Below are 15,536 nucleotides of genomic sequence, written 5' to 3'. Positions count from 1 at the left end.
ATATATATACAATGCTATAGAAATGAGTTTTACCTGTGTGCATACATCGCCTTCAATATAACTGTGTTAAAATGCTCTTTCCTGGCTAACATAAAATTATCGGTAATTTATTAGAGCAGGAGATAAACTAATGGCAATTACCTCATTGCCATTAATAATTGCCGTTAAAAGCAATTGTTGTTGTAGTGAGCTGGTTTGTTATCTTTGTTCATTTACGTTGTCAATCATCAAAACACATATATGCCTAAGTCAACAAAGCTTATAATATGAATGAAAATGAAGAACTGGATGATTTAGAGATGAATCTTGATTACAACTGGCTTGGAGTTTGGGATAAAACAGAAAAAGATGAAAGGATGGTGAAGCTACATGAGAAAGTAAACGACAACGAACAAATGAATGTTCTACTCTAAGTCCTTTAAGCTCAATTTCAAATGAAAGAATTTCATAGACAAACAAAGTTTATCAGTCAAATGGCAAAAACAATCAAATACTTGATGGCATTAAGCGAAAAGGTCTTGGAACTTACTTCAAGACCAGCTTGCTTGTTACAATTTTGAGACATTGTGTTGTCAATCTAACCTCATGAAGACCATTTTTTAGCTCAAATTCTGATTGTAGCATAAATGTAACTATCTACCAAATCAACACAAAATGTATAGAATAATTTAGAGCTCAATTTGTGAATGCAACTTGCATTTCAAAGATGCTTTTATCAACTTGCGTAAAGTTATTTGCATAGTTGAAAGTGAAAATATAAACCTACTTCCTTGTCTACTACTCCATGAAAGTGTCAAAATATTTATCACTCTAGAAAGACTAAATCAAGAAAAATGGAGTGTTTGTTGATGGAAGAGAAAGAAAGCTTTACTCCTTGAGTGGAGAAAAGCTGTAAAGGCGAAAAGAAAAAACTTGGAGTCCGACTATATGTTTTTTTTTTTAAAATTTAAATGATTTATTTAGTTTTTTATATGTAATTTTTCTATTTTCCCCTTTGTGAATTATTGAAAAAAATGGGGTTTTATGGTTTTGCAAGGAATTAAGGAGATTAGGGTGCAAATTGCTACAAAAGATAGGATAAGGTATAACTCATAAAAGAGTGTATTAGGGGTGCAAATTGCAAATTACCCCTAACACTCCCTCCATCCCAAGAAGGTTGTCATAGTTCGGAGTATGAGGGTGTCACACCCCGACGAGGAGTATGACAGGCTCCGACCCGTAAGTCGAAGTCACATGGCTTATCTGTTACTTGGACATCACGTACTAACTTTCAAGAACGTCTGCTCGCGGGAAAGGAGCTAACATGAAGGTATTCAATAAATCAACACTTATATACACATGCGGACCGACAAGGTCGCTACAACATCAAGTATATCTCAAAGTCGACAAGGAACTCAAAACGTATCAAGAAACCAAAACAAGGCCGACAAGGCCATACATAATATTTGCATATCCCACAATGTCCAGGAGCCTCTAAGAGTATACATATGAACATATGTTACACCAAAAGAAAATACCAAAAGATAGCAAGCCCGGAGTAGAGGTACTTGCTAGCACCGCTGAAGCTGGGAAGTCCTACTGCGGTTGCTCTTCAACAAATCTGTCAGGACCTGCAGCACGAAATGCAGCGTCCCGTACAAAGGGACGTCAGTACGGATAAAGTACTGAGTATGTAAGGCAGGAGGGAAACAACAATAATTAAGATAAGATGGAACATTAGTATAGGCAAAAGAAAAATCGAACATTTGGAAGTAGCACAAGTATGCAATGCATGATAAAATCATTTGTATGCTCATATGTATATAAATCGAGAAAGATATCATTTATCACACCTTCATCATAAGTCCATCAACTTATAAGTATTAATTGTGGAAGACTAATTTGCCTATTTCATGAGCACCCATTTATGGAAGTCCAATTCGAGTTTACAAAAATTTGGGCAGCATTTCCCCTATATCATCGGCTTCCTCCAAATATCAAAACAACTCCCAAACAACACCAACAACATCAACAACAACATCCTTAACAATCTACAAGACAATTATATATATTTTCATCCAAAATCCTCTACCAACCTCAATCCATAAACCAACAACATCAATACAATAAATTACCACTTTTATTCTTAAACTACTCCTTAATCAACGTTAATAAGGAAAAGGATTCAAGGATTCATACCTTATATTCACTAAAGTGGAAAGATATTCAATACCCACTTGTTTCCAATCTAGCTTCAACACAAAACGATATGATACTCGCGACTATACGTTGTCCGGACTTCGATTAGCACTTTGTAGCTTAGAATTGTGCTCAATCTTCACTTTTAGGTGATATTTAAGAGCCTTTTTGGGGTGGAATTTTCTGGAAATGTTTGGAGAGTTTTGGATGAACAAAATAAGGGTTTGACCCTTTTTATGGGGGCTGGCCGCAGCACTGTAGCTACAGTACGGCTCAGTTTGTAACGTCTATAATTCTCTACTCCGATATCCAATCGACGAGCGGTTTGTTGCATTATAAACTAGACTCGACGTACGTCATCTTAGAATTTTGAAACACCTTAAAACTCCTAATATTTACGGAGATATACCCCTCCAAAGTTGACTAAAAATCCTGTTTCAAATTTTTTGACACATTTAATTTTCTTAATTTGCTTGGTCCCCGACTCTTCCATAGATTATTATATGAACTCAAACCCTCGTAACCATGAGATGAATGTGCCACGTCTAGACTTAACCAATTAACGCCCAATAGATTCCACGTACACGACTACGAGGTGTAACAGAGGGTCAAACTAGCTAATGTTCGGTGTGAATTAGGACATAAATCTTCATTTAAAAAAAATAATTAAAAACTACCTAAAAAATACTATAAATCACAATAGTTAATAATTCAAAATATTTAAAAAGTATTCAAAAAACTTATGATCAAAGAAAATATCCTTTAACTGCAAAAAATAACTAAAATATTCTTTTTGGGACAGAGAGAGTATGCATTAGTTATACACCTTATTCAATTCTATCCTTACACATAGCAAATTTTAGTATTAGCAACACAAGGGTAATTAGTAATCTATATATATAAAGCTGGGCAATAAACCTACCTACGTGGCACCCTCATAGAGCAGACGAGTTCAGAAACTTCGCTTATTGCAAAACCATTCTGATAAAGACGACGATTTGCAAAGGTATCCATACTTTTTTTTTTTAGGGTTTTCATTTATCAATTACATATTTCAGCAATCCCTTCAACCGCTAAGTCGAATTCATCTTGGGCTAAGTTTGACCTTGTTGATTTCAAAGTTTCTGTTAACATATGTATTGCTCAGAAGTTTTTATTATACGTTCTTACTATACTGACTGATTGTCTTTTTACCTCTTTCGCTCTTTGTGGTGATTGATTCAATAGATATGCATTAACTAGGATTTTGGCAAGATGATTAGCATAGAAGATTACTAACCAGCCAGTATCTATGGGTGGACAGTGCAAAGTAGAAATCACTGCAACGACTACTGTCAAGAATTTGACAGTGCACAAAGTTTATATCATATAAAGGACATTGTGGCATTTTATCAACAAATTCCCTCTACTTGAGAACCTTGTGATAGATGGTTGTTCCCATGATGTTTTTGTGGATATGGTGTTTCTGGTAATTATTTGCAACGCCTTTATATTTCTTACAAGAATCTGCAAACTTTATGCCGTAGTTAGATGAATGAATGTGATAGCATGTAAGAGATAATTATACGTGCTCCTAATTAAGACTCTTGGAGTACTATGGTCTCACGTGTTTTCCTGAAATTTGGGCGTCTCATGAACTGGAATTTATTAAACTCCATTTATGACCTAAGTGCGTAGTGCTCATTTGTACATTTGGTTACGAAACATTGTGGAGTCGTTTGTTCATTCCATGCGTTTGAGTTTGGTATGATAGAGAGAATAGGTAAATTCTTGTCTTTGTACTAGGTCTTTTTTCTTCTAATTATATTCATAATTCTTATAATCTATCTTCCTTCATTTTGAGAATATTTTTAGTTGCTTATGTGGAATTGATAATTTGAGGAATGATAAAGCTAACAGGATTAAGAGAGACATCCAAGTTAAAATAAATTGCTAAGTCACTTTTCTCATTCGATATATTTGTCACGACCCAGCCCCGTGGGCCGCGACTGGTGCCCTACTTGGACACCCAAACAGACATACAAGCCAAATCGTCATATAATAACTTAACTCAGATTTCATATTCATCATTTTAAACAGAGCGAAAAACAAATATTATCTTACGCGATTTCAGCGAACAAAATATCATATCAAAACCAAAAGAGGCGGCGGAATATACATCGCCGATTATATGCACATATACAAATATACAGGCCATTCAGGCCGTATCCAAATCTGATAGGTTGGCGGAATGTACATCGCTAGATACATACACGTATACAGACAAATGGGCCGTTTTGGCCATAATAGCAAGCGGGACCGCACTAAGACGCAGGTCATACCCAACCAAACACACACATGACCCATGACCCACATATATGACTACAGGCCTCTACAAACCATATCGGAATCATATGACGGGACAGGGCCCCGCCGTACCCCAAACAGTCAAATATACGGAGACATATACACCATAAAAGATATGTACCAACATATGGGCTCCGAATCAAAAGGAGCACTCTGTGATAGCAGCATATGTGGCCTACACTGGCGGATCACGAACCTCTGTATCTGCGGGCATGAAACGCAGCCCCCCGAAGAAAGGGGGTCAGTACGAAAGATGTACTGAGTATGTAAAGCATAGAGTACAGAAATACAAACCATAACTGACATAAAAAGGTACAGAGAAACATTACCGAATCAGTACATCAAAGTCTGTGCTGAAAGCATATGTATATATATATATATCATGCAAGTAAAAATCATGCATAAGGCTCAGGAACGTGGTCACCACTCCGACTCTGGTGCCACACACAGCATAACTCCAGAAGGTTTCAAATCTCCGTACATCTCCGAACATAACATATCACATCATCAAATCATATCATAAGCCATATCACAGCATAACTCCATAAACGATACCCGACCCTATGGCGAGGTCTCGGGAACCGTAACACAGCATACGACCGAATATATCATAGTGCGCACGATCACAAAACCGGCCCGGGAACCGGCGAACGATGTCATAATAGTAGGCACGAGCAGAGTAGTGCGGAAATCATATGCATATACATAATTAAATTTCCAGACTCGACAAATAAGTACGTATACATATATTTTGAGATCAGAAGGTCCAAAGTAAGTATCGAGTCTGTTGGAAATAGTATACAAAAGATATAAGCCTTTAAATTTACAAACTTTCGAAAATATACTTCATAAGCCCTTTTCTGAAAATTTGGTATCATTCACATTGGGGAGCTTTCAAATAACTTATGGAGCGAATCGAACGAAGCCACTAAAATATCATTCTTTGCTAGCCAGAATCATAAACAAAAGTTCCTTTTTTAGCATTATACCAAAGTAAGTCGGATAGGACAAACAAAGAAAATCTCGGGGCTAGTGGGCCCACCTCGGGTCAAGTCGAGGTGGCGGACATAAAACCACAATATTAGGCTCTATGGAGTCATCCATGAAAGTTTCAAGGCGATCCGATTACGTTTGAGAAAGTTACGAATGTTTGGCCATTTTTCCAACAAAACATAAGAATCATAGTTCAATTACACTGAATGAATAGTACTCAAAATCAAACTCGGATTTTTGTGAACAGAGTTGTCCCCGAGGCTCAAATCTCAACCTAGTATATCTAGGACATGCCAAAAGAAGAAAAGTTTACATACCTTTTTCGCTTCTTACGCTCGTTCAAACTTGATTTCCATTTCGTCCAAAATCTACAATTGGTCATAGTTACCAAATGTAAGTTTCAAGCTCTTAGAATTCAAATTTGAATTCATATTGTCTACCGAAATTCCGGCAGCATTTCCCCTATACATATAGCATCCCCGAGACTTAGCTCGGCCCAATATATATCAACAACAACAACCCAACAATCCAACAACATCAACACTTATCACAAAACGCACTATAACATGAATAGTCCTCTTTTTACATAGTTCAACAACTTCCATTCTAACTTCACATTACCAAACTAATATCAACATTTTCCATATCCATTAATTAATTCAAGATTATTCAAACATATTTCAATAACATTCCAAACAATATTCAAGGATTCAAGTCATCCCGCCAATTCCATATTCCATCCGAAACTTCTACAAATGCAACAACACTACCAACTCGCATTGTTTTCTTCCAAATTCAGTAACGACAACAATAATTCACCTTTAGAATCTTACTTTCACCATTATATAAAATCTACATTAATTTCACATAATTTCCCATAACAACCTACAACCATTTTCAATGCCAACTTGATTCATTAAACTCTTATTTACATCACAAACACCACAACAACACCACTAACAAACTAAATGGAATTTAATTCATCTCCTCTCTTCCTCAACATGGCACACGGCCATGTACACACCCACACACATACACGGCTATGCACACACACACCACAACTCCATAGTTCTCATCATCATAACATATATACTTATTCCATAACACAAAAGAATGGAAATCTTACCTTTTTCTTCAAACTTCCACTTGCCAACACAAGCACTTTCTTGCCTTAAAAATTATACCATGTTGAAGAGCATCCTTGAGTTAGTAATATTGCTAGAAAATCATGATTTTTGGATCAAGATTGATGGACTTAAAAATTTTTGTTTCTTTTTCTCTAAGGGCCGAAACCCTTGTTTTCTTTTGCTCTTGCTCTCTTTTGTTTTGTCTTCTTGAAACTTCTATGGATGAGCATGGATATATAATTGCTCCCTCTCATTTTAATCACATGGAATTAATTCATACTTGGGCTTGGGCCAAGGCCTCTTGGCCGGCCACCCCTTCCTCTTGGACCTCAATTTTTCTTACTTTATTTTGAGCCCAATAATTTATGGATCTTATTTGTAATTTCCGAAACTAACTTCCAAAATTTCAATTTTGCCTTTGGCCTTCCTCCGTATTTCCGCATCAATATTTTTCATGAATATCACACATGTGAAATAAAATAAATTCATAGCCCTCATTTCCTACAAAGCAAGACTATTCCAAATTTTCCAAATGCGCAAAAACGCGGGATATAACAATATTCTTAATTTTGTTGTTCTTTGGAAACCAACTTGAGGTTACTCATATTACAAATAAGTCCAGATATCTTACTATGTCTATACGTGATGTTTTAGTATCTATTTCCTTCGTTGATCCATGGTACCATGGACTTAATTCTCAACATCAAGTTCTTTTTTTATCATTGTGCTTAAAACTTTATCTCTTTTGTATCAATTTTATATTTCATGAATTTAAAAATCTTCTATGACTACGCTTTATCTCTTCTATATCAATTATATTATTCATCAATTTAAAAATGCTTGTTATGTGCGGGCAAATTAATTAGTTACTAATATAACTAAACTTCTATATAATGACGTTGTTTGTCCATTTGTCCAAATATTTATGTTATAGTAAAGCTAGGAGCTAAGCTAGCATTCTGACAGTCTGACTAGGAGTTCGACAGAATTCAGTAGATTTGGCGCAAACGTTGTACTTGTATTAATTAAAAATCCACTTAATATGTATAGATATATAAAGAATTAACCCAATAATTTTCTTTTTTAGAATCTAGAACCCATAAAAAAAATATTAAAAAAAAACTTGTTCCACCTCTATATATAGGGAATTTTGATAGAGAACATAAAATATAACACAACGTGAGAAGTCGGTCCGAATATAATTAACCTTATAATGAAATATTGTAATTGAAGATGTTAGTTATAGAAAGGTCTGATTGTACCAAATTATTAATAATCCATTATCAGTTACGTATAATTTAAATTCAGCAAAATTTCAACTATAATTTTGCTTCTCGAGGCAATGTATCCAAGAATAGAAAGTTAATGAAATTGATCAATGGAAACAAATTAGGCTTAAGTGACTAAAACGCCCCCAAACTTGGCACGAATTGCAACTTTAGTTCCCAAACTATTGCTGCGCTTCAAGTGTCACACCCCGATCCTACTAGGGTGTGATGGGCACCCGACCCCATATTCGGAGCCGAGCGAACCCGCTGACTCTTATTACACATATAAACTCGTGAATCAATTAAGAAACAAATACATAGCAAGCTCTCCCAAAAAAACAATTCTTATAAGTAAAGTCTATCATCATGTGGGACCCGTGACATGAAACATAATAACATATCGACTGGCGAAGCCGTCTACCAAGCTGACACTCTATACCCGCGACTCTGTCTGCAAAGTCTCTAACCTCGAACATAGCGTCATAGTACATATACTCTGACTTGGCAGCACTCCAGGACAAATGGAGCCTACCAACTCCGCTGGAACATCTTCTATGCTAACTTCGCATCCTTTGGGTGTACCTGCGCGGCATGAACGCAGCCCCCGAAGAAGAGGGGTCAGTACGAGTAATGTACTGAGTATGTAAGGCATAAATAGTAACATAGTAAGAAATATGCGTATGAATAATAACTGCATGGAAACGTAGAACATATCATAGGATAAAAGAGTGACATGTACATATGAGTGCCGCTGAGGGCGAGTACCATGCATGCTTGTCTTTCCTTTTGTAAAAATATTTCTTTTTCATAGACATAGAAAATAGAACTTATATCATATCTTGTCTTATCATATCGTATCGTATCGTATCATATCATATCATATCGTGTCATGTCATAGCATATCATGTCATATCATGTCGTGTCATATCATAGCATATCATGTCATATCATGTCGTGTCATATCATAGCACCGAACAATGTCGGCTCGCCCACATAGCGCCGAAATACGTCGGCTCGCCCATATATCCCGCGTCCGGGCATCCCGCGTCCGGGATGATAAGCCAGCTGACCAGGTGGCAATGAAACATGTTTTCCTTCCCATTTCTCCCATGTATACCTTCCCCCCATCCCATGTTCATATACATATCTTATATACATATGTCATATAAGCATGCAAGAGAGCCCAAAGAAAAATCATGTAGCCATCGGAGTGACGTAAGGTCGGTGACCTCCGATTACATTATGGAACAATCGTGGTCGCTTTGTCTCACCTTGAAGGAACAAGTATTTTAAGGCGAGGCCACCAACGGAGAATAACATTAGAAGTAAACATAGAATGAAATCATGGGCATCATAGACGCCAATTCATAGGCTTTGAAATCCTTAGAAAATAGTGTCATAGCTAGAAAATAGAAATAAGGTTCAAGAACTAGTTTATCACCTTCATTTTCACATTGAATCCTTAGCTTAGAAGTCTTAGTCATGGAATCATTTTGGTCATACTTATCATAGGCATATTCTCTTTTCTAACATCGTCGTTATCATTATCGTCATAGAAGTATTCTCGTTAGAATAGTTATAGTACTTGTCATTTGGTAACGGAATCGGATCAAAGGTTTCCTTTGGATTCAACCTCAAAGTAAGTCAAACGGAACCATAAGGATAATCCGGGAGCAACGGGCCTGCCTCGGGCCGAATGAGGTAGCGTACACGATTTACATACATTACATTTCATGACGTCACTTGTGAGAGTTTTTAAGGTAGTCGGGTCCTATTTGTGCAAGTTCTAGATGTTTAGGCAATTTTTCAACATTTCATACAATATTTAATTCAATTCTACTGAATGAAAAAGGGGAAACTTTGGGTGCGGATTCCGGAGAATAGAATTGTCCCCGAGGCTTGTATCCAACTTATTACGTCTAAGACATGCCATAGAAGGAAGGGTGAAGCCTTACATACCTTTTCCGCTTCATACACGTCTCCAAAATCAAGTTTCAAGTTCGCCAAAATCTACAATTTGGTCACAATTACCAAATGTTAATTGTAAGGCTTTAAGATTTCAATCTTAACCAATACTTGTCTACAAAAATTTGGGCAGCATCTCCCCTATAAATACACCATCCCCAAAATTCAACTTAGCCAATTTTTTATCAACAACAATCCGGGAATTCAACCCGGCCAAACTATCAACACAATGACAACAACCATGACTACAAAACACAATATAACACAACTAGTCTTCTTTCCAACATAATGCAATAGCTTTCATTCCAACTTCACATTTCCAAACCAATCTCAATGTTTTTACATCCATTACTAATCAAGATCATTACAATATAATTCGGAAGCATTTCATATCATTTCTACAAAATATTCACAAGATATACAAAATATACAAACTTTCCACCAAAACCATAATCCATCCAAAACTTCTAATCTTCAATCTACATATTCATAACATATTTCCATCTTCCAATTTCATCAACCATAATCATAATTTGCACCTTAACAATTTCATTTTCATAATTACATAAATCTACCATAAAATCACAAAACTTCTCATAACCACTTAACAATCAATTTTTCATGCCAATATGGACTATTATCCTTCCAAATTCACCAACTAACATAATAATTCACATTTAAAACTCCACTTCCATAATTACATAAAAATTCATTAAAATCACATAATTTCCTATAACTATTTCCAATAATTTTCCATGCCAACTTGAACCATTTTCTTCATTTCCAATATAAGGTCCACCACAACTACAACTAGAATACAACATAAAATTCAACTCATCTTATTTATACAACCTTACATACACATGCACACATGCAAACCCACTTTGTAAACTTTCATATTTCCATAAATTCTACTCATTTCTACATACTACAACATAAACCAACCTTCATAACATAATAAAAAGGAATTAATTCTTACCTTTTTCTACAATCTTCTTCACTTAACCAAGTTGTCAACTTGAAGAAACAAGTTCTCTTTCTTCCAAAATAATTACACCAAGTTGTAAAGGACCCTTGAATTAGTAGAAATATCACAAGAAAATAATTTTTGGGAGAAGATTTCAAAGGGACAAAAATTGGAGAGCATGGCCGTATGCCATGTCTCCTTTGCTCTTCATTTTTTTGTTTTTCTCCTCTTCTAATGTTCTTGAAACTTCTATATGTTTCAAGACAACTAAATGACCCCTTTTATTTAATTATCACATGGAAATTAATTAGAATCCATGGGCTTGGGCCATTGTATGGCCGGCCACCCCTCTTTTGGGCCTAATTTTTCTCCTCATTTTTTTTTGGGCCAACCCGGTTGGTCCCGAGTTGGGCCTAGCCCACTGACCTTTCGACCTTAAAACGTCCATATCTCCTTGTACCGACGTCACCTGAGAACTCACTACCTATGGTTGGAAAGCTAATTCAATTATCTACAACTTCTATTTCTTGGTATTTTTCCAAATTCCAAACTTATAATACCTTTTTTTCCCCTAGAAGTCAGATCACCCGAAAACGTTTTCTTAAAAATATTTGTTTGGAGGACTTCCACTTTGATTTGGCCCAAGGGTCCTTCATGAGTTGTGTTTAACTTTACATATGTGGTTCATATGACTTTTCAGATGTTTCAAAAAAATCTCGATGTGTGGGCCCCACCCCATCTTACAAATAATCCGACGTTCAAAAAAATACGGGCTGTAACATCAAGACACCCCTAAACTTGGTAAAATGGGTTTTAATTCATCCCCGAGCTGTCACATGGCATAGCAAGTGTAGTCACATGCCAACAGGCGCGTGAGAGGTGCCCGTCAGCTTTTAAAAAAAAAAATCAATTTTGGAAAATTCATTAAAAAGCATATTTTCTTAAAATCAGAAAAAACTAATTTTTTTTTAAAATGTGGAAAACCCATTTTTGAAAAATAAATATGGACTGGATTTTTTATTAAAAAATATGGAACTTTTTAAATCTTGAAAACTGAGAAACCCATTATTTTTTAAAAAAAAATCTGGAAAATTGATTTTTTTTAATTAAAAAACCTGGACTTTTAAAAATTTGGAAAACTAAATAAACCCATTTTTCTAAAAAAGAATCTGAAAAATTGAATTTTTGATTAAAAACCTGGAATTTTTTAAAATCTGGGATACAAATTTTTTTAAGAATAAAATGGAAAAATGATAATTTTTTTCTAGATTTAAAAACTATTCTAATTTTTTGGGGATTATTTAAAAAAAAATGAGTTTTCCACATTTTTTAAAAAAAATAGTTTTCCAGTTCTTTTTTAAAGAACTGTCTTAAAAAAATCATGAAAATCTGGATTTTTTTAGGACGCTTTTAAAAATATATCAAGTTTTCATCTATTTTTTTTTACAAAAACAATCCATTTTTTACAGATATTTTAATTAGAATTGTAGTTTTTCAGTTTTTTTTTTTTTAAATCAAATTTTCCAGATTTAAAATAAATATTTCGTTGGTCCAGATTTTTTATAAAAAAAAAAAATCAGTTTTACATTTTTTTTCCAAAATAATTTATCTATGTGGAGGACACATAGGATGAATATGCCATGGGGCATTAATATTTTACACGTGGAGGGCCACATAAGCCTTATTTTACAACTGGACCCGCGAGTGACTACACTCACTCCGGGTCATGAGCTTAGGGGTGTAATAAAACCCATTTAGTCGAGTTTAGGGGTGTCTTGAAGTCCATCAATAGTTTGGGGACTGATGTTGCAAAACGTGTCAAGTTCAGGGGCGTTTTAGTCACTTAAGTCTACAAATTATGATCAGTGAATACCATTTGAATGGCTATGGTTCTGTCAATACAGTAAAAGAAATTATAATTTTATCCCCAGAGAGAGAAACTCTTGCTTCATTGATTACATAATTATGATGTTAATTATATATTTGTCATTGGTCATCACCAATTACTTTAATATGTCATGCTAAGAACTCAACGAAAGGTTCATTCTATGAGATTCATTGGATATAGATACTTGTGGTATACTAATAACTAGTGAATTGGTTCGTGCTTTGCGCGATTATAAAATTTTTATAGAATTTATGAAATATATTTTTTCATATCATAATATTTAAATAAAACAAATAAAGAAAAAAAATAGTTACCTAGCCAAAATAATAAACAAAGAGGAGCTCAATCCAAAGAAAAAAATAATCAAAAAGAGTAAATAAACAATTAGTATAAATAAAATTAAGCCATTTAAATATCCCGATTTAAATATTCCTAAACTCATCTCAGAAAATCAGAGTGGTTTTATATCTGGGCGACTCATCACGGATAATGTGATGTTAACTCAAGAAATAATCCACCAGATTTCTAAAGATAACAAAGGAGGAAATGTGGTGCTTAAATTAGACATGGCCAAGGCCTATGACAGACTGGCTTGGCCTTTTTTGTTTAATGTCCTTCTCAAATTTGGTTTCAATTCCACTTGGATCAGTCTCATTAATAGAAGCATTTCCAATGTTGGTATTCTATTATTATTAATGGTGCAAGACATGGATTCTTCAAGTCTTCCCATGGTCTGAAACAGGGTGACCCAATATCCCCTTCCCTCTTTGTTATCACTGCTGAATTTCTATCCAGGTCCCTCAGTAGTCTGACTACTAATCAGAATTTCATCCCCTTCTCTATGAGCTCTAATGGCCCTCAAATTATTCATCTAGCTTATGCTGACGACATAGTGATATTCAGTAGTGGTAACTCTAAATCCATCAGATTGGTGATGAAACAGATCAAGAGATATGAAAGGGCTTCTGGACAATTAGTAAATGCCGATAAAAGCTACTTCTTGACCAGTCCCAAAACTTGTGCTTACAGGATTAACCGGCTCAGAAATTGCACTGGTTTTATGAATAAGGATTTCCCATTTACTTACTTGGGATGTCTTATTTTTATTGGACCAAAGAAAATCTGTTATTTTGATAGCATGGTGGCCAAAATCATCAAGAGAATCAATGGATGGCAAGGTAACATGTTGTCCCATGGAAGTAGACAGGTGCTGATTAAAAGTGTTATTCAAGCTCTCCCTACCTACATCCGAAGTGCCATAGATCCTCCTAAGAAGACTCTGGAGATCATTGAACAACATATGAACAACTTCTTCTGGGGGACATCAAAAGGTAAAAAAAGATATCACTGGAGCTCTTGGAGTAATATGTGTTTTCCTAAAGATGAGGATGGGATAGGAATTAGAGGGATGCAAGAAATCTCAAGCACTTTGGCAATAAAAAGATGGTGGAGATTTAGAACTATCAAATCCATATGGGCAGATTTCGCTAAATACTGCAAAAGGAAACATCCAGTGGAGAGAAAATGGGTCCCGGGGAATTCACAAGCATGGAAAAATATTTTGTTAGCTAGAGATAAGGCTGAAAAATGCATAACCTGGAGAATCAATAAAGGAGAATGCAATTTCTGGTGCGATAATTGGCTTGGTTTTGGTCCTTTAGCTGACTATTTCTCTGATTATAGAACTGGTGGTGGCAACAAAGTCATGGTCAAACACTTCCTGATAAACCATAGGTGGAACATGACTAAGTTGTATAATATGTTGCCTGGAGATATTGCTCTTCACATTAGCACAATTGACACTGGTCAAGAAGACAGTGACGATTATGCTATATGGGAAAAAACAAAGAATGGTTGCTTTTCAAACACTTTTGCGTGGCACCTAACAAGAAGATATAGAACTAAGATGCCTTTTCTAGATAATATCTGGCATAGTTCTATCTTGTTTAAAATATCCTTTCTTACTTGGAGATTGATTCATAAGAAGATTCCCTTCAACGAAGCAGTGGTTAAATTTGGAAAACAAGGCTTCCCTACTTGTATATGTTGTACTATTCCTGAAAATGATTCCATTCAACATGTCTTTGTGGAGGGACAAGCAGCTGATCATAGCTGGAGATTTATTGGAGCTCCTTTGGGCATTAATCATCAGCATATTCCTATTAATGGCCTGCTACAACAATGGTGGAACCAAACAGCCAAAAATAAGGTACACAAAATTATTTATATAATTGCTCCTATTATGATATGTTGGGGAATTTGGAAAACTTGGAGTTCTTGCAGGTTTGGAGAGCAAAAAAAACTCTCACTATATAGGATGGAAAATCAAATCGTATGGAACATTAAAACTGCTCTAAACGTTGCTATCCCAAACATAGACTTTGGTGGCAATTGGATCAGTACCTATGCGACCGCGGAAAGAATTAAACCAGTGCAAAAATGTACTCTCATTTGTTGGAAGAAGCCGAATTCTGGTAAGCTAAAAATTAATACTGATGGCAGCTTCTGCAAAACATCCAAAAGAGCTGGAATTGGAGGGATTATTCGAGATGAAGATGGAAAACTGGTCATGCCATTTTCTATTCCAGTCGAATGTGGAAACAGTAACCTTGCGGAAGCTATGGCTGTCGAGTTTGGAAGCTCCTGGTGCAGAATTAATGGCATAAATGATATTCAAATGGAACTTGACTCACAAATCATTGCCAACATGCTCACAAAACAGAATTCGGAAAATTTGAAGCTCAAGCACATAATCAACAAGATCCTAAAGAATGTGGAGGGCACTAATATTGAATTCCTGCACT

The sequence above is a fragment of the Lycium barbarum genome, unplaced genomic scaffold (genome assembly GCF_019175385.1).
Source record: "Lycium barbarum isolate Lr01 unplaced genomic scaffold, ASM1917538v2 unchr_scaffold_33, whole genome shotgun sequence".
NCBI classification, from domain to species: domain Eukaryota; kingdom Viridiplantae; phylum Streptophyta; class Magnoliopsida; order Solanales; family Solanaceae; genus Lycium; species Lycium barbarum.
This window is presented reverse-complemented; position numbering follows the sequence as displayed.